A 23723-nucleotide genomic window follows, 5' to 3' on the forward strand; every position below is an offset into this window, starting at 1 on the left:
AAAGACAACACCTTAAAAACAACAACCTGTTGTGCTGTTATGAGACCCTTCTTCCACAGGGAAAAATAAACTGTCTATGGTATTTAATGGTGCTAATGTAACTGGTGACCCTTTTTATTTGCTATTGTGACAGCATCATTAAATCAGATGATGAGGCTTCTCTTCAGGAAGTTAAAACTGCTTCTATAAAGTCTCTGTTGACTTTGTTTCTCATGGTTACAAACCCAGCTAGTGCCACATTACTTTGACATTCCTGGTGGCTTTTTAAAAAAAGGTTGATTTTTTAAAAAATGTTCCAATTGCCTACTATGGTCTTTATTTCACATACACTTGAATGTATATACAATATATTGTGGGGTTTCTTTTGTTTTATATACATATACTCAATTTGTCGCCGAAAGAAGCAATTTTATTTTCAACTGGAAGAATGAGAATCCTGTGTGAATTTAATTCACAGCAGCCATAACAGTCAGGGAGTGCTAAAACAAGCTTGCTGTTTGCTAAGTAAATTTGGATCCATGGTGATTTCTCCCCACCCCACACTTCCATCTGATCTTTTAACACTTTTTTTTTAAAGCATTCTTTAATGATGTATTTATTTAAGGATAACCTAACTCTGTCCCTATTTAGGCACCAAGGTTGTTGACTCCCCCCCCCCCAAAAAAAAACACCCACAACAACAACCAAACTACAGACCACCAAATTTGTTCCCTATTGGCCTTTAAGCATCATCCCAAAGTGACACTCTGATGTGTAAAGATCTTTCCTATTCTAATTGATTCATCAGGGTTCTGGAAGCTTCTCTGTGTGATACAAGCCAGTGCAAGCTGGAAGTTTCTAGCTGACATGCAAGCTGCCTAGGAACAGGCAGAAGGTTCCTGATGTTTGGGTTATTCCTTCAGAGAAGCTGAACAGCTGGTTTAAACTGGTACTGTTATCGCTTTCACTCAGGGTCATGCTGACTATAATAACAGGCCAGAAGGAGCCTGGGTTTCACCTTTCTTTCATTTCCTTCTGGTGTGGTGTTCTGTACATAGTATGCTTAGAGTTAAATTTACAATAAGACTAAAACCTCAAGTACAATGTGCTCCTTCCTGCCAACCTAGCAGTTCGAAAGCACGTAATCCCCCTCCCAAGTTCAAGTAGATAAATAGGTACCGCTCCAGCGGGAAGGTAAACGGCGTTTCCATGCGCTGCTCTTGTTTTGGTGTTCTGTTGTGCCAGAAGCGGCTTAGTCATGCTGGCCACATGACCCGGAAAAACTGTCTGCGGACAAATGCCGGCTCCCTCGGCCTGTAAAGCAAGATGAGTGCCGCAACCCCCGAGGCGTCCGCGACTGGACTTAACGGTCAGGGGTCCTTTACCTTTACCTTTTTAAGTTTAAGTTAAGTCTGTTGCAACTGGATTTCTTATGGACAGCGCCAATCCTGAATATGTTAGATTTATGCCCATTATGCCCATTTACCTTCAGTAGCAGTAGTAACTCTGCTGGATGAAATACAATTGCTCTTGCTCTATTTTTGGGAATCCTGCAAAATGTTTCAGTTTTTTACTCTGCTAATTATATGTTGGAGTGCTTCTTTGGATCAATATGAGTAAAATTCATGTCACTTTATAGATGTTCTCTTTTACTGCTCTAAATTAGCAACATGCCAGTCTTCCATTCAAACACTTTCCCATTTTACATGGTAGAATCTGTGTATATTGGACATCTTCAGCAAATCATAGCTAAATTCTCCGATGGAGCAACCCAAATCCCTGATCAGCTTTTTGGATGAAGCAAGAGGTCTTTGACCTCCACTGGTAGGGAAGCAAACTCTACCATCAAACACTGAGGACATCCTACTGGTGAGGAATGTCCCATTGCACCTCTCCATGTGGCAGAAAGGTGGAAGCTACTGCCAGTGGCATCCTTGCCAGTAACAAATGGGCAGAAACCCATGAAACAGGGCATTTCAGGAGAGAGGGGTGGGCGGGTCAGCACAGGTTCTTTTGGATCCTGTGTGAGCTTTGCTGCCATCACATGACATAGCAGAAGGGCATTTTCCTCCCTGCTACCCCACCTTCTAGTGTGGCTTCCATGAGTGCTGGTCAGGGGTTGGGAATGAGCCCTAAATTTCCACAGGCGTTGTCACAAAATACAGTTTCCCACCCACAATTCTTCAGCACAAAGTTCTAAGGCAACACTATTCTGTGCTTTTTATCTTATTCTATGAAAATATTAGTAATGTACTAGGTAGCAATTTACTGTTGGACAGATTGCTGTTAAATGTTGCAGTCTATTTATTTAGCTGTAATGACAGTGTTGGGCATGAAAACTGCAAGTGGGAGGGAATCAAATATTGTCATTTTGTAGGAGGAGCATTGGAGAGTACAAAGCCAATTCTGCTTCCCATACTGTCACCCCAATTCACATCTCTCTGTGCATTTGGCATGCACGTACCTCTCGTGTGCATTGTGTCTGTGTGTGATCTTTTCCTTCAATGAAAATAGCTGAAAGAGGGCACAATAAATGCAAATGCAGGTCATTTTTTTCCAGGAGGGGGGATTCTTAGCTGTACATTGAAGCTCTTTCACCTGAACTGATGATGATGATGATGATGATGATGATGATTAGAATGAGTAGTTGTCCTTAAAAGAGTGCACTGAACATTCAGTTGTATTTAGTGACAAAATGCATTTCTATGAAAACTGAAGGGGGGAGATTTATGAAACTGGAATTTCAGTGATGGTTTCACTATCATCCATTTTGTTAGGATCCTTTGCTATACATGAATTCAGGGTGGATTACAATACAGAAGCAGTCACAAGGTGGCCCCTTTGAAGTATAGAGCCAGGTTTAAGGTATAGTGTAGATCCAGGTTTTAACTGTAAGCTAATTTGTAATTTGAATTTTTACAAAGAAAAACAGAATACAGTGGTACCTCAGGTTAAGAACTTAATTCATTCCGGAGGTCTGTTCTTAACCTGAAACTGTTCTTAACCTGAGGACCACTTTAGCTAATGGGGCCTCCCGCTGCTGCTGCGCCACTGGAGTATGATTTCTGTTCTCATCCTGAAGCAAAGTTCTTAACCCGAGGCAATATTTCTGGGTTAGCGGAGTCTGTAACCTGAAGCATATGTAACCCGAGGTACCACTGTACACTAAAAAATAAAGAGCCACTGAATGATTCTTTATCTACATCACTGATTCTTGCACAGTTGAATTTAAAATGTCCTCCCTCTCTATTTGTCTAGATATGCCATTGTCATAGATGAAATTATTTTTGTTATTATTAATGTTTTTACCTTGCTGTTTTGATCTTTACACATCATTCAGCAAATCAAAATCATGACAAAACATCAAAAAATAAGATGCAGCAAAATACAATTAAATGGAAGAAGCCAGGATTATATTGGTCAGCTAAACATTTCATTTACATTGAGCTGTTTTGTTTTTTTTAAGAAAAGCAAAAATGGGTGCTATTATTAGGACTAAACTTAAATGGAAGGGAGAAAGCATACAGCCAAGATTAAGGCTGCAGTCTCGAACACAGGTACCGTACTTGGGACATCAGCCCCACTGAATTCAGAAGGACTTACCATATTTTTTGCACTTTTTCCCCTCCAAAAATGAAGGGGAAATGTGTGTGCGTCCTATGGGGCGAATGCAGGCTTTCGCTGAAGCCTGGAGAGCGAGAGGGGTCTGGTAAATGTCTATGGTGTTTCCAGGTAAACCCCTATAAGGACTATACTGTTAATCTTCCTTGCATGTTTGGTCTATGGGGAAATGAATAGATGTTACATAACAACAGTACTTCATGCATGGCCCCCTGTATCTTTGTTGATGGTTGGAAGTTGGAGAGCCCTTCAAGCATAAGAAGGAAATAGAAATGTTAATTGAGCGAAACTTTCCCCTGCTGACCTTTATCTTTACTTAATGTTTCAGCATCACGATGCAAAGAACTAAAGATGCCTATCTACCTTCCAGTGCTGATCTTTGAAATGTAAGGACCATTCAGATTTATTTTTATATTTGAAATGTGTAGAGTTCAATGTACTTCCACTTGACTTGACTGAAGTCATTATTCTTATCAGTTATGTTGGTTCCATGAAAACTATTTCTGAGCTGCTCAGAGAACTTTTGTTTTTTGTTTTGTTTTTTTTTGCTAATGGGTGAAATACTGTGAATAAGTAAAGAGATAGAGAAAACCCCCACAAGGAGAGGCTTTGCTTCCATAGTGAAGATTAATTCAGCCATTCCATATATATTTTATTATGTATTGTTGAGAGAGCATAACTGAACTTCATTTTGTTTAGCCCTAATGACTTGCAGGCCCTCAAGCGACTAGGCCTGAATAATGCAAGGCTGAAACACCACGCTTTCAACAGCACAGTGGCTTTTATTCCAGCTACTAAGCAGCTAAAACATGGATGACTGAGACAGTCAGACAATGAGAGACTGAGAGTGGGGGATACCCAGAGATGTGAGGCTACATATAACCATACATTTAAACAGTGTTTTGTTTTGTTTTCTGGGGTGGGACGCAGAGGTACGCATACCCCTAAACATTTTGTGAACCTAATGGGAGAAGAAACTAAAATAATTAATTTTTTTAGTTTATTCTCTAGCACAGTGAATCATCAGTTCCATTGCTACCCCCGATGGTGGCCCTTTGTCCATTTGCCGTATTTATTTTTCCTGGTTTGAACAATGAAATGGTGATGTTCTTAAGTGAAAATGAGAGTACCCCTAAACTTGTTTAAAGAAAAAAAAGCACTGCATTTAAAGCACATATAAAGCACCTTCCCAAAGAATCCTGGGAACAGGTAGATTGGCATGGGTGCTAGAAATTATAGCCCTGTGAGGGGTAAACTATAGTTTGCAGGATTATTAAGGGGATACTTTAAATATATGGTGTTTATGCAGCCTAAGATAGGACAGGAAAGTGACTTATTAAACATTAAGCATGCACATATATTTCATCACTAAATTCCTCTTCAAGCTTTATTTAAAGTGAATTAGCACATGAGGAGGAATTTGGCCTGAATACAATAGCTCTGCCCCCTCAGTCGTTATTTACTGCTTCCACCTCATGGAAGCCAACTGTCTGTAATGGGAATATGTATCTGTGTGTCAGGATTCAGCCTGGACTGGACAATGGACCTGAGAATCTCCACATCACCAGTGACCCTGAGGAGCTATTGGATCTGGACATCCATGCCCCAGGACTGGAAATTCCCAACCAGCTGCCTGGGTTTCTGGTTAGCTCTCAAGACTGCCACCCAACCTTCCCCTCAGGCCACAGAAGCAATTTTAGGTATCAATGCTTCATGTAAAAAAGAATGGCAGATTATCAATAATGCTTATTTCTTTGTACATGTGGCTGGGATTTCTTTGTTTTTGTTTCGAAAACGTAACAAGCCTCTGCCCCTCCCCCTCCCCCTAAATAAGTGTTCTATAATGAGCCATTACCCTAATTTCTGTATTATTATATTTGTAGAGACATAGTAAAGTGTGCTTGTGTGGCAGGAAATAAAGCTTAGGTTAAAAGACTGAAAAGCATGAAAGACACACTCAGGTGCAAAAGTGGAAATTGACTACCTTTTAAGCTATTGGACAAAGCTGTAAAAAGATCCTAGATACCATTTCTGTACCTTGAAAAGTTGAAGTGCTCTATTTAGATAGAAATATATAGCCCAATAACATGTTTTCTGACCTGTAGCTTGAAAGAAAGCCACAGTAAAATGAATTTCATGCCAGCAGACACTTTTTAAAAACTAGACTTAGCTTCAGTCACATTAGCTTAGATAATGGGAAAAAAAATTCTTCATTGAAATGCTCTCTGTAGCTTAAGAAGAACTCGCTGAGGCAGCCTGCCATCTAGCTTTTTCACAGCAAAACAGACTTTCAGACTGCAGATGAGAGAGTCGGGAGCAGAGACAATTTTAACTTAGCCATCCCTAATTTATCTCAAGCCTTTTTCTATTTATCTTCACTGCTGTATGCACACTGGAACACCAGGCTGCCGTCCTCTGGGAAACAGAACGCAACCAGGAATCTTGGAGAGGTGTCACAGCCTGAGAAATATTCAAATTGCACTGATTTTCTCCTGGAGTACTGAGCAGAAGGAATGAAACTCTCCATCAAGTCCCTGCTTTGCAGGCAATAGATCAGAGGATATTGTCAGTTTTCTTGATGGATTATTGTTATTGGGCAGGTTCTTCCTGAAGGTAGGTAGTTACTCTCTCCATTCATTAACTATGCTGTTTATCAGAAAATGATCTAATAGGCTGGCAATCCAAATATGTTCAAGCAAATGTTAAGTAAGTAACCTCTATTGATTGAATGATGATGGCACTTTATTGCAGCATGGTTGCAGGTAAAATACTCTGAACTGCTTACTATTGGTCTGTATCTCCTACCGTACCATAAAATGCTCTGTCAGCAAACACACACACACACACACACACACACACACACACACACACACACACACCTGCAAGCTGTATTAGTATAAGTTCACATTGGCTGCCCTGATAATTTTTCTACAATGAATCATAGCACTGAGACTGATAAAACATTTTTGGGGGGAAGCAGATACCCATCTATGACTGTTGATACTGGTGGGTTGAACAAAATGGTAGAATGCTTCCGAGAAGCTCGGAAAAGTTTTGCAAGTACATGAATTATTTTCAGTGGTTCAGTATGTTCTGAGGTATTACAAGGCATTTAATATCAAGACATTTCATCAACTATGATAAACGTGACTGGCGTTTGCCTTCCTAATTTCAGAAGCATCCCGATAAAAGTTTATTATGCAGCCAAGGACATGAATGCATTAAAAATCTACAGGAGTAGTAAAATAATAGTAATAACAAAGTTCTGTGTGACTTAAGAACACTTTTAAGCATGTGGTGCTTTGGGTAGATCCCCCCTTTTTTAAAAAAAGAAAAGAAAAGAAATAGGGATCATTTTACTGTGTTGCAGAGAAGTCAGCATTCAAACTGTTTCAAGGTTCTGCTTGCTGGAAATGACAGCAATTGCATTCAGTCTGAGATTGGTGTATCATGAAATTATTCTTGATGTAACATTGCTGGCTTCAGCGTGTGTGTGTCAGCAGTGAGACACATATATTCTAAGGAGATGTAGGAAAGGAACCCGGGAGGGAAACCTGATAGTTGAAATGATGCACAGATGTCCTTTTTCTGTTTTTCAGCATGATATTTCATGCTTACACATCATACTAAAGCTCCTTTTCTTCCAACACATTGCTGGCATGCCTCTTAAAATATATGACTAAATAGGTCATATCTGGAGTTTCTGACACTGCTGGTGGATGAATCTACTAGCTACAAGTTGACACATGTTAGCTGTGCTGTCTAATTTGTTTATAGAACTGATATTGTCAGTTCATGGGAAAGACATGGCAAATCACGTTTGTCAGGCGTAAGAATAATAACAGAGAAGATGGAAGAGCCAGAAGCATTAAGTGGACATCTTAAATCATCTTCCTTTGGTGAATTTTTAACATTTCAGAAGTAATTATGATAAGGAAGATCATGTGCTGGGCTTTGGCATGTCATACTTTTGAAACTTCTTTTACAACTAGAGACTTTAGATGGAAAAGAAACGTGAAGTAGAGATAAAGGGAACTGATTCCCCCTCAGGTGCTACGACTTCTAAATTGGGAGCTGGGGTGCTAGCCTGTGGCCCTACAGGTGTTGTTGGACTCCAGATCCCATCAGCACCAGTTAACTTGCTTGGCCAATGGTCAAGGATGATGGGAGTTGTAGTACATTGGCATCTAGTGATCCACAGCTTATCCACTCCTTCTCCAAAACATGTCCCCTTCCACTGAGATTGGGGAAATTGTGGCAAAATGAGGTTGACTAACTCATCTTAGAGGTTCCTGTCTTTAGGAAACATCACTCAACTTTTCCTTTTGTATCTTTTGTGAGAGGCATGTCTTCTTTTTCAAAATATTTAACAACATTAAAAAAAATTGAACTTCTTATTGATTTATAAGGCACTTCTTGAAGGTTTGGCATTTGGAGTATTTCAGAAAATCTAATCTGACAGGTTGTCCTCAACTCACCTCCTACACTAGCATGGCCGTACTCAACTAACTCTGAAAGGTTTGAACTTTCCCAAAATACAAGCGGGTGATTACTTTTCTTTGAAAATGCTTTCATAGTGTAAAGTATCTCTGGTCTGGCATGTGAAAGTCAGGTCCAATTCCTTGTACTCTCAGTTAAAAGGAGCAGATGATGTGTCAAACCTTCTCTAAGACCCTGGAGAGTTGTTTGTTATCCATCAGAGTGGACAATACTGACTCAGAAGGAACGTATCAGGGATAAGATTCCCTAGGAGATGTTAAGCTGCAGATACTGTGAAATATGACATGCATCCTGAGGTGGTGCAGTTGTGTGAAAGGTGTAACACATGTCCCATTGAGTGTTTGATTTGCATCCTACTTCTACTGATGTTATTTGGATTCAGGATATAAGGATGTTTTTATTTTGTTTTTGGTCTTGACTCCATGAAACCTCAAGTGAAATCTGTGGTGGTTTTCAGATCACAGATGTGCCACTTCTGTCACAGTATGATTTTAGTTGTAAAGTACAGAGAATAATGCTTGGGGAGATGCCATATGTCAGTGATGGTCAAACACGTAGCTGGGGTCAAGGTTCATTCTCTAGAATCTCCAAACTTTGAAACCCTTCCTTCTCAAGGGAAAGAAAATTTTCATGGTAGTATATATCTGTTTTTCTATCACAGTGACTTTTCTTATCATTCCTTATAATTAAATATGAATATGTAGGCAAATAATTCCATTATCAGATACCAGCTGCTTATACCAAGCAAGGATTTGAATATTATAATCAGCACTCTTTTCGTAATTATCCTCTTTATTTACTATTAAGTAACCAAGATTCTCAAAAGAATCATGGCTATGAACATCAAAAGTGTGGATTCCTTACTTTCAGGCATTGAATAATTTTCATTGTATACTGACTCTTGGGATTTTTGTTAAAAACTTTTGGAAATATTTCCATTTTTATTCTGATGCTACAGTAGTGTTTTGCCTTCATAACAAATTATTGAGGTGAAAGACATAAAGGAAATATATGATGATAAAAGTGATTCATTTTTAAGGATTCACTGCTGCTTTCGTGTCTTCGATTCAGTTGTCTGTAGTAAGTCTGTGCAATATTACATGCATATCTTCATAAACCGATATATTTCCTTTATAAAATTTAAACCAGTGTTAAATTTAATAAGTGATACCCAACAGAATCATACTCCAGAACCAATGGAGTTTTGTTTTGTTTAAGAAAAAGGTCACAAGACTTGGAATATAGTTAGCGTTGAATATCAACCGCTATTTGGGAGACTAATGGGAAAATGAAAGAGGCAAAATAGCTTGCCCATACCAGTCACTATTACTTTTATTATAATCATTTGTTTAAAGATACAAGATTCAGGTAGGTAGCCATGTTGGTCTAATGCAGTCAAAATAAAACATTAAAACATTGTCCATTAGCACCTTAGAGTTCAACTAGGTTTGTTCTGGGGTATAAGCTTTCATGTGCATGCACACTTCTTCAGATACCTGAAGTATCTGCATGCACACGAAAGCTTATACCCAGAACAAACTTAGTTGGTCTCTAAGCTGCTACTGGAATTTTTTTTAATTATTTATTAAAAATATTTTTTTATTTTATTTATTAAAAATACAAAATAGGGAGCACGATAAGGCACGATATGGAAGTGTTTTGCAAGTAGCAGATTACAGTCTTTCCAGCCCAAATAGTCACTAGATATGCAATGAATTGGAAACCCCCAAAAGCTGGTACACAAAGTATTTACTCTTTTTTTAAAAAAAAGCCTTCCTTCAGCAAAGGATACTTTTGAATGCATGAAGCACTTTCTCAGAACTATTCCAGCACTTGCAGAATAACCATCAAGTAGCCCCTTGCCTCACTTCACACCCCATATCCAAAACTGGGTGGAGCAATTGACTCATGGTGTTTGAGCTTGACTTTGGTGGAACTCAGCAGACTTAAATCAAAATGATCTGCTTTAGATCTGCTGTTGACTAGGATGACCTATAGCAAACCTAAAATGGACAACGTGGGGGGGGGGCAGGGGAGAAGCACCACAGCAAGATGGAAGAACAGACACAAAATCAAAAACCATGTATAAAATTCATATCGTAATGCATATTAAATAATTACAAATTTCCACATATTGCCTTTGTGAATAATTACTTACATAATATAGCTTGCATCTTACAGACCCATTGCAGAAATCAGTGAAACTTTCATACCGCCCAACATTTGAACTGCACAGTCATTTGCAGAAATAAATTAAACTGTCATATCATTTGATGCCAATGAATTATCCCACTACCATGCATTATGTATAGATATGTCTGGAGAATATTTTCCCAAAGGTGTTTGTCAGCAAGTTGCTAAAACGTAACTTCCTTCTTCAAATCCACCCTGGCTCTTTTCTCCATACAGCTTTTATACCCTGATCTTAGCTGTCTCTGCTTCCACCCTTTCCCAATCCTAGTTGGTGGGTATCACTTGTCCCCTTAGCTTGAAAGTTATCACCTGGATATAGTGTATATTAGTATCTAAAGCTAGAAGAAGGCTTATAGAGATGGGCATTTCCTCCCTTTACAGAGTTGTAATGTTGGAAAAATGCTGGAAGATGTAGAAGTTGTTGCAGCAATCAGATTTGGAATCACAAAGCAAGTCACACTTTTTAAGGCGCATGGCCTCATTCTGTAGCTATAATGGAATAGTCAAAGTATAAAAAGAAAGGGACAGAATAACAGCTTGGTAGAAGAAGATCCTGCAATCTGCATACACTGAAGCAGCACATAACTCGACTATCAAATTGGGGGAAATGGCTATTGGTTCTTGAGTCAATGTGGTCCCTGTTTGTATGATAGAGAGACTAAAAAAAAAGGGGGGGAATGGAAGGTAATCAAATAAAATGAAGGGGCTTATAATGGTGACCTCAACTCACAAGGGTGATTTGTGAGCTAGATATAAAAGTCAACAACAAACAAGAAATAATTGCATTGGCAATAGTGCCTGAGCAAATAGTGGCAGTGCTAAGATGGAGAACCTGCCATACTCTGGGTCTCATTAAAATAAATTGTATATGCTAGAGGGCAGAACAAACCAAAAGGGAGTTTATTCTCTGATGTTGTTAAGGAAGCTGCCTACAGAATATACAACAGAGGTAATAGAACCTAGCTACTCCACATCACATATCTAGAACTATGGCTTTTGCATTTTAAAAAAAGAAATTATAAGAGGCTCTCTGTGCTTAATAATAATAGAAACAGCAGATCAAGAAATAATGCTATGAAACTTTTGCTGTCATGCCATTCTTAGCTGCTGGGCCTTTCCTTCGGTCCAGCGTTTTATTTGTTTACTGGTATTTCTGTTTGATACATGTAAATAATTGTGGTTCTCAAAAATATTATTTAAAAATATATATTGAAAGAGTAGCAGGCCAATAGAGTGCGTATGGTTTTTAGTAGAAATTGAGGGATAGGGTCTAAACTACATTTATGTTCTCATAAGAAGAGGAGGAGAAATTTGGCTCAGTTTGTATGTCAACACAAACCTAATCTGCACTTTTGAAAACAATATGTAAACTGAAACAAAGCAATCTTTCAAAATTCACACTTCTCTGAATTTTGCAAAGCAGCTCTCCAGCCAAAATATATCTACAAAAGTGCAATTGTATGCAAAAGGAACTCCTACACTAGGGAAGATAGCAGACAAAAATTCATTATATTAAGGAAAGTTGCTCTCAGAATGCATATTGTTAGGCAAAAATTGCTTGCAAATAAATTCACATCAGAAGAAACAGATGCTAAAATACTAGAGAACTTAAATGATATGGAAATGAAATAAACTGAATTTAGGATTGGAAAATAAGAAATTGAGAAAATCTGAAATTGACAGATTTGTCCATCCCTAGTCTTCACCACTAATTAAACAAAGGAAGATACTTCTATTGGGAGTTGGAGATAAAACATATGGAGAATTCACTGTGATCTAGTATTATTACTATTTTTCGTGCACTTGACGCTACCTTGGAGTTCTCCCCAAGGTGCTATCTGTGTAGGACATAGTGGTCTATGTGTGTGTTTAAAAAGCCCACATTTTGGTTATGATTTACACTGCAGATTTTTCAAAGAACATTACTGCTACCAAGGGAGAAGACACCCAGGTTTTCATAGATGGCATCTTAATCTAGAAATTCACAAGTGAGCAACATAACTGAAGGCTTCAGAAAGCATTGTGGGGAGGGGAAAAACCAGGATAGCATTGCTGAAACTGAATAAAGGAAAATGATAGCCATTTGGGTAAATAAACAACAGACTAAGGTTGATCCAACAGTTGCTGTCACATCTGCTCTAACAGATAAGGCAGGGGTACAAAAATTCTTTAGAATGATACATTTATCAGACAGTACATACCACATCTAGCTCCTTTAATTTTCCACATGAGAGCATTACTGCATAAATACACATCTCAGTGCTGCATTTTAGAAGCTTAAAACAGGTATTTAAAGAAGGTCAAGAAGATACTATGAAACCAAGCACAAAAGAGCACTATCTGCAGTGGCCTTAAGAAATGGATTTGAGTGACCTTTCTGTAACAATATGGTAATCACTGGAGATATGTAGCATATGTTTCCTAGGACACCCAAAGGTATATTGGTATGCCCAAAATTAGAAAAAAAAAGCTGTGCAGTTCAATCCTAAACACGTTTGCTCAAATATATGTGTGTGTCTATTCTTCTTTTTAACAATGATGATTTTATGTATGTTTAAAACTGAATTTTAACCATGTTTTGTCTCTTATTTTATCTGCACAATTCTTGGAGAGTGCTTGCAGTTTATAAATTTTATAAATAAATGAGATAAAATACACCCCATAATAAAGTTACATGATATTTGGTCTCCTTTAGGTGTGTTAGGGATTGCCCCCAAAAAGTATGTGGTTTTATTGGGGGGGGAGGGGAGCAATGAAAACAGAAATTGATAATAAATTTCTAGAGAAAGTACTAGCTAAGCTCCTGAGCGAAGGCAGTCACATCACTAGATTTAAGTGCTTTGCGGTTTGGAGATGCAACGTGCAGTGACCTGGTTATGGGGGGTGGACTTTTTGGAATGCCTTTGAAGAAAGCCTTGAATGTGTTAAAAGATGTGCCCAGTGTCAGGTGACACATATAACTACATTTTATGTAGCATTGGGAAAGGCATTTTCAGGGAAGAAGCAGCAAATGAGAGGAAGGTGTCTTAACCATCTCTGGATCTTTTCACCTGCAGTTGTCTCCATGCAGCCAGGTCCCAGAAGTATGTTTGTGAAGTCCCCAAACATGTGAAGGTGCATAGCTCTGTCTGTCCCCTTATGAGTGGCGGGCAACAATTTCTTTGTTCTTCATCCATTCATGCTTCGTTAAATTCACATAGTAAGAATACATTACAGGATTATGCTTTAGAACAGAACACAGTGTACTTCTGGTTTAATATATCTCATAATTAATTAAATGTATTTATTTATTACATTTTTCAAAGAACCTTAGCATGGTGGACATGTCGCTCCCCATCAATTCTCCCAAAAATTCAATGAAACAGTTTAAACTGATTGATATTCTCTCTAGTTCAATATCTACTACCATGCTAGCTCACAAGCATGGGTGGTCAATTTATCTTCACTATTTATTTATTTTTAAAAAATGAATATAATGGTACTCTTCAATGGAAAAAAAATATATCAATGTACTATTACAACATTCAGATTCTCACACAACAATAATAAAAGTCAATTTCCTAAGGACTGAACCTAGGGTCAGTTCTGAGAAAAAACTGCACTCCTTCACAGTTCATTTTTAAAATAACTCCTGCAATTTTTGTAGTGAAGAAAGGATTTTAACCACAGACACACGAAACACAAAGTCTAAACAAATGTCAAGATTTTGTGTAGAACACTTTTAAAGTGCACACAAATAAAGTCTTTTTTGTGCTTTGGCCATGACACTTGCATAATGCCTAACCACCAGCATTTGACGTATAAAAATAAGTACGTTGAACAAAACAAATGTAAGCAAATCAGCTATTTCCACGGGATCTTCCAAGATATAGATTCATATAGATCTTTCAAGATATAGATTCATAAATGGAGGGGAATACAGAGATGTTTAGGTTGTGCTGACCATTCTCTTCCATAAGGAGCACCCCATTTGTGCAGTGTACATATCACATATATCAAGAATGACCACTTATTCAGTTAAAGGGTGGATGGTGGTTGAGACCCAGTGCAGCCCTTCCCTCGTCCTCCCAAAGTTACGCCATCTTTTCCCAACAGTTGTTCCTCTTCCCCGGCTGCCATGGAGCCTACTGGTTTCCCTCCACACCCAGATTCAAATTCTGGCCAATCCGTGGTGGCCTGGAGGGAGGGGCAATTAGAGCAGACTGCATTGCCGTAGTCTTCACTTTGGTCCGCTCCACCAGCCTAAACAGGGGTTGGTGTTAAGCACAGACAGAATGAATGATACAAGCATGGGTGCCCCCCCAAAAAACCCTTCACTAAAGTTGAATGAGATGCCATTTACTGTTAATCTACTATAATAGGTGATTACTATCAGACAACATATCAGGAATCCAATTTCTGTAGAAAGTAAGAATGTATCTTTTTAGTTTGTGAAAATAATCCCCCATTCATGACATTAATTGCGCTCCTGTGAAGATTCAAGAGGTAAGACAACTGGCTAACACAACTGTCTTTAACTCCATTGCTGTATTTTACAATGATTTGGACCACCCCCAAGAACTACTGTACTGCCTTTAGCTTTGCTGAGAAGCCTGGTGTCTAGTATCTTGTAGTAAAAGATCTAGGTCAGTTCTGCAACTCAGGTGTTCCACAATGGATTACTTGTCTTATAGCCATTGGGGACGCTATTCTGGAGGTAATCTATCTTTCTTCAAGAGTCAGACCATTGGTCCTTCCAGGTCAGTATTGGCTACACCAAGCATGGCCAAACTTGGGTTTCCAGCTGTTTGAGGACTACAATTCCCATTATCCCTGACCACTGGTTCTGTTAGCTAGGGATGATGGGAGTTGTAGTCCAAAAACAGCTGGAGACCCAAGTTTGGCCAACACTGGTCTACACTGACTGGCAGTAGCTCTCCATGGTTTCAGCTGCAGAATATTCCCAGCCCTACTTGGAGATGGGAGGGATTGATCCTGGGACCCTCTGCATGTGAAGAAGATGCTCTACCACTGAGCTGTACCGCCCTTGCCCAACACAGTCCCAATTACCAAAGAACAGCTGAAATGCTGCCATCTGCCCCATTAGAAATTGGGTTTGTCAGAGCTGATTTAGATGGCTCAGGTGGATGTGTAGCTTCATGATCTGATTCAGATGTAGGTTTTGATATCTCAGGTGAGCTTGTAGCAACTTGATCTGTAGCCACTGTCAACCCTGCAGTGTTTGAATCAAATACTGGAAAGCAATTACTGACAGGAATGTTAATCTAGAAGCAGAGTGTTGGAGAAATAATAGAAGAATCAATTCTTCTCTGTTTAGATTTAGAGAGAAGGCGATGAAGTCCAGCACTACTTGGGATTTGGTCTTAGAAACAAATGCACCTTAAATCTTTTCAAAAGCAACACCACAAATCCATTATTAAAATTACAGTATGTACTGAACACTAAAACCTTTTGTTGCGTGCTGAAAATGTTTTTGTTTCACCAAGTGTTTTTTATATATATAAAAACACCTCAGTTTAATTCAGCATTGACAATTTGTTCCATTTTTAATGATTTTATTAAATTATGGCAGTTTATTTTACTGCACATTGCCATGGCTTTCTTGTGTTGGCAGTGCATAAATATTCTTCCAAAGAAACAAATCAATAAATTGTTAGCTTCAGAGGCTCTGCCAAGGCACACCCTTTTATATTACAGTGTCACTTCATGTTGGGCAGCATGAAAAAATGCATCTGATGAAATGGGCTTGAGTTCATGAAAGCATATGCCACAATAAAAAAGCTTGTTCGTCGTTAATATGCCACAAGACACATTCCTTGTTTCTGCTGCAAGAGACAGCTACAGCTACCCTTCTGGAAACAAATAAGAAAGAGAGTCAGTTATGTAGTTCTTCTCCTTTTTGGACCTGCAGATCCCAGTGCCACAACCTTATTCATTTCTTTTTCACCCTTTGGCTTGTGCTTATACTACCCGTGAGAGAGCAAAAAAATGCACATCCTCCAGAAACAGCCCCAGCTGACTCAAGTCCACCCTTCCTTCCTCAGTTCCATGCCATTTTAAATTCTGAAGACTTGCAGTTCTGGAAATTTATGTGTTTAATTTACTCTTTGATTGGGTTGTCTGGATTTTTATACGTACATCACAATGGTCATTGGCTACAAATAATAACTATTTGATTGATAGATTCGCATTCTCAATTCTAACAGGACTAGGATTTTATTTTATTTTCAAATGGCTACTAAAGCCAACAAGAAAATTTGATAAAAATAGAAGCAATAAATGCATATTATTATTATTATTATTTTAAAAAAATAAAAATGCACAAATTAGTTTTGCCTACCCTTCCATAATTAACCTATACAGAATATATCTTGTATTCTGCAAGAGGGTTTATCCCTGAAATATCAGAAGTCCATTTCATGATAGTTTGGAGTAAAGCTGTCCTTGTTCTGTGGAACAGCATTCTTATTGTGATACAACAGGCACCCACTATTTGCACTTCTCATTTGTTTCTGGAATTTTGTTTGGACAAACTTTTCCAGTGGGATGAAATGTTCTCTGTTTTATGTATTGACGTTATATTGTTTTTAAAAAACACAGCTGTTGGGGGGGTGCTGTTTAAAACCATTAAAAAACTATTATAACCCTATTTTTAAACTAAATTGTCCTGAGACCCATGCAGAAGGAGATTAATAAAATTAATAATAAAGTAGCTGAAATCTCACCACCGATTTACAGTCTTTATATATGCATCAAAATCTGTGCCAGTTAAATAACTGATAAGAGAACAATTAGAACCAGCCATTCCAATACATTCAAAAGGGTTTAGTGTTTCCAATCTCACAAATAGTATGGCTCTTTAATTAAAATGTAGAGGTGAACAAAGGTTATCAGTATTTATAGATACAACCAACAACAAAAAACCTCCTTCCGCATAGCATGTTAATGTTAATGTCCTCGGGTTCAGTATTAGACCACTTTGACTGGATATCCCCAGCTGATGTGGACAGACTCCTCCGAGCTGGAAAGCCCACCACCTGTCCTCTCGACCCGTGCCCGTCCTGGCTGATTAGAGCGTGTCCAGACGAGGTGCGGGGCCCCCTGGGGGATATCATCAATCTGTCTCTTGGCGCTGGGACATTCCCAGGGGAACTGAAGGAGGCAGTGGTGCGCCCGCTCTTAAAGAAAACATCATTAGATCCTTTAGATCTATCCAATTACCGCCCGGTTTCGAATCTTCCATTCCTGGGTAAGGTGATTGAGAGAGCGGTTGCTGAACAGCTTGGTAGGTTTCTGGATGAAACATCAGCTCTGGATCCATTCCAGTCCGGCTTCCGCGCTGGTCATGGGACCGAGACGGCTCTGGTCGCCCTAACAGATGATCTCCGCAGGCAGCTGGATCGAGGCGGGTCGGGGCTGCTGATTCTTCTAGACCTGTCAGCAGCCTTCGACATGGTCGATCACGAACTCCTAGACCACCGCCTTGCCGACGTGGGGATCCAGGGCACAGTCCTTCAATGGCTGCGCTCGTTTCTCTCTGGTCGGGGACAGAGGGTGGCGCTTGGGGGGGAATTGTCATCCCGCCACTCCTTGGTGTGTGGTGTGCCCCAGGGTGCAATACTCTCCCCGATGCTTTTTAACATCTTTATGCGCCCCCTCGCCCAGCTTGTCCGGAGTTTTGGGCTGGGCTACCATCAGTATGCTGATGACACCCAACTCTATCTGTTGATGGACGGCCACCCGGACTCGGCCCCAGACACACTGATCAGATGCTTGGAGGCTGTGGCTGGATGGTTTCGTGGGAGCCGGTTGAAGTTAAATCCTTCGAAGACAGAGGTCCTCTGGCTGGGACGGGACGACTTGGGACTGAGGGGGCAACTCCCATCTCTTGCGGGGGTGCAATTAGTGCCAGCACCATCCGTTAAGAGTTTGGGTGTAATCTTCGATACCTCCCTCTCTATGGAGGCGCAGATTGCAGCTATAACAAAGGCGGCATTTTTTCATCTCCGCCAAGCTAAGCAGTTGGCTCCTTACCTCTCTCGCCCTGACCTAGCCACTGTGATCCACGCGACGGTCACCTCCAGACTGGATTATTGTAACTCGCTCTACGTGGGGCTGCCCTTGAGACTGACCCAGAAACTCCAACGGGTGCAGAATGCCGCAGCGAGACTCCTTACGGGGTCTTCGCTTAGAGATCACATTCATCCGGTGCTATACAAGCTGCACTGGCTCCCGGTGGAGTACAGGATCAGGTTTAAGGTGCTGGTTTTAACCTTCAAAGCCCTATACGGCCTAGGGCCCTCGTACCTACGGGACCGCCTCTCCTGGTATGCCCCACAGAGGAACTTACGGTCTTCAAATAAAAACACCTTGAAGGTCCCAAGCCACAGAGAGGTTAGGCTGGCCTCAACCAGAGCCAGGGCTTTTTCGGCTGCGGCTCCAACCTGGTGGAACGCTCTGTCACAAGAGACAAGGGCCCTGCAGGACTTGACATCTTTCCGCAGGGCCTGCAAGACAGAGCTGTTCCACCTGGCCTTTTGTTAGGGCGCAGCCTGACTCCCTCCTTTGGCAATCTTTTCAAGACTTTAGCTTATGGTTGCCATTAATTTTGTTTTTAACTCATTTTTATAATGTTTTATAATGTTGTATTGTTTTAGTGTTGTTAGCCGCCCTGAGCCCGGCTTCGGCTGGGGAGGGCGGGATATAAATAAAATTTATTATTATTATTATTATTATTGCTGAATTGTAGGTAACAGAAAATACTTATCTGCAAAGGAGACATATTTGTATATATTTTCCATGTAAAATGTTTTCGTGAAGTAGAATGCAAGCTTAAGCACCTGAAAAGGTTGTCTTGAGGAAGAACTGCAGAACAAAAGATGTGGTCAATAACAGGAGCTCAATGAGCACCAAGGAACAGAAAGACCAAAAATAATTTTGAAACTGGATGGCACATGCTTATTCAGTACACCAGCTACCGATGGCTCAGTCTGGGCAGGGGAGAACTTTGGTCTTTCAAATTTCAGCAGCACTCAGTGCGAGGCCAAAATCAGCAGCCCTCATCTCTCACCTTCTGTTCCGCCAAATTCATGACATCATAGTTGTGACGCCCCGCAGCATGCCCCTAGGCCATGGGTCAGCAAACTTTTTCAGCGGGGGGCCGATCCACTGCCCCTCAGACCTTGTGGGGGGCTGTACTATATTTTTTTTGGGGGGGGAAATGAACAAATTCCTATGCCCCACAAATAACCCAGAGATGCATTTTAAATAAAAGGACACATTCTACTCGTGTAAAAACACATTGATTCCCGGACCGTCCGTGGACTGGATTTAGAAGGTGATTGGGCTGGATCCGGCCCCTGGGCCTTAGTTTGCCTACCCATGCCCTAGGCTCAGTGCCGAGTGCAGTAGAACTGCTCACACTGCCTTCAGTCTGCCTCTCCTCTGTAACTATCTGTTAAGATGAAAAGTTGCCAATATAATCAGCTCTAAACTATCATACAAACTTCCTTAATGTTTGACTGCATTACTTACATTGTATATGCATGGAAAGTTCCTGGGGGGTGGGGGGTGGAGGGATATGGAGATTGCTTATTATGTCTTTTTAGAAACTGAAAAATAAAGTTAAGGAAACAGAGAAAATAACAGGATCTCACACCTGAGAAGCTATTTTAGGCACACTGAGACACAAATCCACTCACCCACATACAAATATAAAGAGGTCAAAATACTTAAGAAGATGGTTTCATGTAGGATATCTAAAAATAAGCTGCCTCTGTAAGTTGTTAAGGTTGATATAACTCTAACTAAAGCAATTTGACAAATGCTGTAACTGACAGAGAAGTGTTCACTAGCATGAAATTGGATAAAAGGGATAAATATCCCAGAAACTCTCTCTCTCTGTGTGTGTGTGTGTGTGTGTGTGTGTGTGTGTATGTGTGTGTGTTTGTGATCCTGACTCTTCTATAGTCACAACATTTACCACAGCATCATACCACTTTAAAAAGTCATGGCATCCCCTAAAGAATCCTGGGAACTGTAGTTTGTTTTGGCTACTGAAAACTGTGGCTCTGAGAGGGGTTTTCCAACAACTCTCAGCACCCTTAGGAAACTACAGTTCCCAGGCGCCTTTTGGGAGAGCCATGACTTTTAAAGTGGTATGATACTGCTTTAGATGTATAGTGCAAATGGGTGCACAGCCATAAGAATGAATAAACAAGCCGGGTCTGTATAAGCTTATCCTTACATCATGACATACCAAAAAGGAGGTGGGGAGGGGACCACAAAAGTATTTACTGTACTTTTATATGAAGTCTGGAGAGCAAAGGAAGATGTTTTGCATCTCATGCTGAGAAGCAAGTCAAAGCATGAAAGGCAATATGGTAACTTTACTTCATTTTTATGGGGTCTATATAAGCTGGAAAAAAATACCCTCCAGATAAAGCCATAGGAGATTGCATTGTATGTTATTTCAAGCAATCTCTGCAGAAATTACTTTGCTGAGCCACAGGTATATGAAATAATATAAAGCTGAGAGCCATGCTGAGCTTTCAGATACAGTAATCTCAGTAGCCCCGATATATTACACATCTACATAATGGCCAATCGAATAAAACCATGGGAAATAATGACAAATGGTATCAGCATGCCACAAAGCTGTTGTTTTTGAAAGCCACCTTCTTCAACATCATGAGCATATTTTATCATTTGCATCCCAAATTTTTTAAAAAATCTAATTTTGCATCTGAAACATCAACTCAGTTCAGCAGGTGGGGTGGGAACATCAGTTTATTTCGCCTTTTCAGATACTGTATGTCTATTGCCAAACATTTGTGAAGGGAGAAAAACATTATTTAAAGGAGTTTATGTATAATGAGTATTTAAATGTATTATACTCCTGTGTGTGGTGTTTTTTTCCCCATTTATGGGTGCCCCTGATTTTCATGCACAGGGGGGTGGGCAATGAGATTATAGGAAGGAAATAGGTTTCATTCAAACTTTCAGCACTCTATTTCCACTGTATATTTATTATTTTTCCTGCATGTGCTGCGCAGTTCACAATTCATGGTGCACTTGTTATTTTAAATGGGTTCCCACTTAAAGAAGCATTAGCAGATTAATCTACCGCTTAGAATAGTTAAAGTTGGCAACCTTACTTGTAATTTTATAAGTATTTTATCATCTACAATGCTAAGCAGAATGCTTTTCAGGGGAGAAAAAGGAAAGATTTGTAAAATGGGGTAGGGCAGAAATCTTGCCATATTAAGAAAATAATATCTTTTCAAGGTGTAGCACTGTATTTTCCTTCTCACTGCTGAATATCTGTGCTCTTTTTCCGATTGCTTCCTACCTTAGAGCCAATGGGAAGAAACTTCAAAACATTCCACCCTATTCTACCCTGTTTTGCAGAAGTACCCTTAGTAGTGAAGCATGGCCATTTATTTTCACTAGTGATGGACAAAGGGCTGTAATAAATGGAGATGTAGGACTCCCTAGCCAGCAGCTGATTACCCAGCTGTTCTTGGAAAAGTGAAAAAGAAATAGTCTTGGAAGAAATGGGATCATTTTTCCCTCCTTGTTTTCACGCTTCCTTTCTGCATTCCAACAATAAAATTAAATGATGCATAAGTGTTTATATATAGCAAAGCTACTGCATGCAGAACCTCATCCTTTGCTGCTACAACATGGTGCCCTCAATCTGTTACTGGACTACAACTCCCATCAGCCTTTGACAGCATGGCCAATAGTTAGGGATGACCAAGGCACTGTAGCCCCAAAACATATGGAGGTCTGCGCTTACCGAAAAAGGTTGGAGAACGCTGCTCTACATATCATAATCAACTCATGCCACACATGGTAAATGGCTCCAGAATGCATTAGGGCTTGGATTTCTTGTCTACTTTGATCCATCCATCCCTGCCTCCTGATGGCATCAAGACTCTTCTCTGCCTTTCCCTCACCGTTGCCTGTGAGCAGCAGAAGCAATAGTGTAAAAACAAGTCTTCTCTATCAAATATAAAAAGAGCCTTGTAGCATCTTTCCCAGAGGGGTAGCTATGTTTAAGTGAATATAAGCATAACATATGCCACAATAAATTTGTTAGTCCCTTTGTTGCTTATGTAATCGCTTAAGTCTGTCAACTGAGTAGCACTCTGTGCAGACAGAGAGACATCGTTGCACTTTCTCATTAGTGTTAATATGATTTCTTAGGATTTTTCGGCAACCTGGCAGTGAACAATGGGATCAAATTCATAAGTTGGTGATAACTACGCTGACCATTAGGCAGAGTGAGGCCATCACTTGAGGTGAAGGGCTACTGGGAGGAAGGAAGTTGTGGTGGTGAAGTTTTAGAGGCCAGAGTCGTGTGTGATGTATGGTCTGCCCTGCACTCCCTAAGCAAGCCATTGGTGGAGTGGAGGACAATACTCTGGTGCTATTGCCACTTTTGGTTCTGACCTGAGGAATAGACAAATCTATATATATATATATCCTTTTTTCTTTTGGAGCTGCTAGCAAAAGCTGAATTGGAACAACAAGGGTGTTGCCTGTCACTTTGGGAATTATGTTACTTTGGGGATTTGAAGAACCTGTCCATATGCTCATTTGCTTGCAATCTTTTCTACCTGCATATTTGTTTAAAAAACAACAACCAGCACATGGATTTTAGCATGTAAGCCTTAGGCATTGCTTTAAAACTCTTCTGAAACTTCCCACTCTTTGAGGAAGCAGACAATGCAAAGCACCATATATTTGTTATGTTATTTGTTGTAAGAGTTTTTACAGTACTCTTCAATCATTTTCCCAGGGCAGTTTATTTAGCTCCAAGGAGGCATCACTATCAGGATGAAAGCACAAAAATGTATATAGCAGTTTATTGATTAGGTGATATGTGCACGGGGATAACTCAGGGTACAGGATCCCAAATGTATACTCAGTTAGATACTGTACAGTAAATCATGGTGTTTTCTTCTCCTTCCAGCTTAGGGAGAGATGACTAGGCATGGGCACAGGTCCAAATTCCAGCTGGTCCTGGTTCCACAAGGGACTGGGGTAATGCCCACTCAGTCCTGGTTCCATGCACATATTATAGGAAGAATTTTGAAAACAAAACAATGAACTTAAAAAAAAAATGCACACAGTTTGGAGGTTGTCCAAGACCTTCCCTTCTATCTTATTTTACTACATTTGAAAGGTAATTATGACAGCACACAAAGCTCCTGACTTCACACATGTGAAAAATAATCCTCTCTTCTCCTCCTGCCACTTCATCCCAAGAGCTACGGAGTCAGCCATGGTTTTTCTTTTCTTTTCTTAACAACTCTCTCTGGAACTTACAACCATGCTTTCAGGTTGTGATTCTTCCAAGGATATTTGCTATATTTTCATCCCTGTCCCCCATGAGCACAGCAATAGGAGACCCATATATTAGC

At 40.0% G+C, this 23723-nt stretch overlaps 1 protein-coding gene across 1 annotated transcript in view; it reads left to right on the plus strand.

Moving 5' to 3' along the window:
- The first annotated feature begins 5854 nt into the window (after positions 1-5854).
- Positions 5855-23723, plus strand: part of MGAT4C (MGAT4 family member C) — a 322866-nt gene continuing 304997 nt past the window's right edge. The window contains exon 1 of the mRNA XM_081878288.1: positions 5855-6213. The gene's annotated coding sequence lies outside the window, so the exon portion shown is untranslated. The remainder of the gene's footprint in view (positions 6214-23723) is intronic.

This window comes from Podarcis erhardii (assembly GCF_964252035.2).
Source record: "Podarcis erhardii genome assembly, chromosome: 10".
Classification (NCBI taxonomy): domain Eukaryota; kingdom Metazoa; phylum Chordata; class Lepidosauria; order Squamata; family Lacertidae; genus Podarcis; species Podarcis erhardii.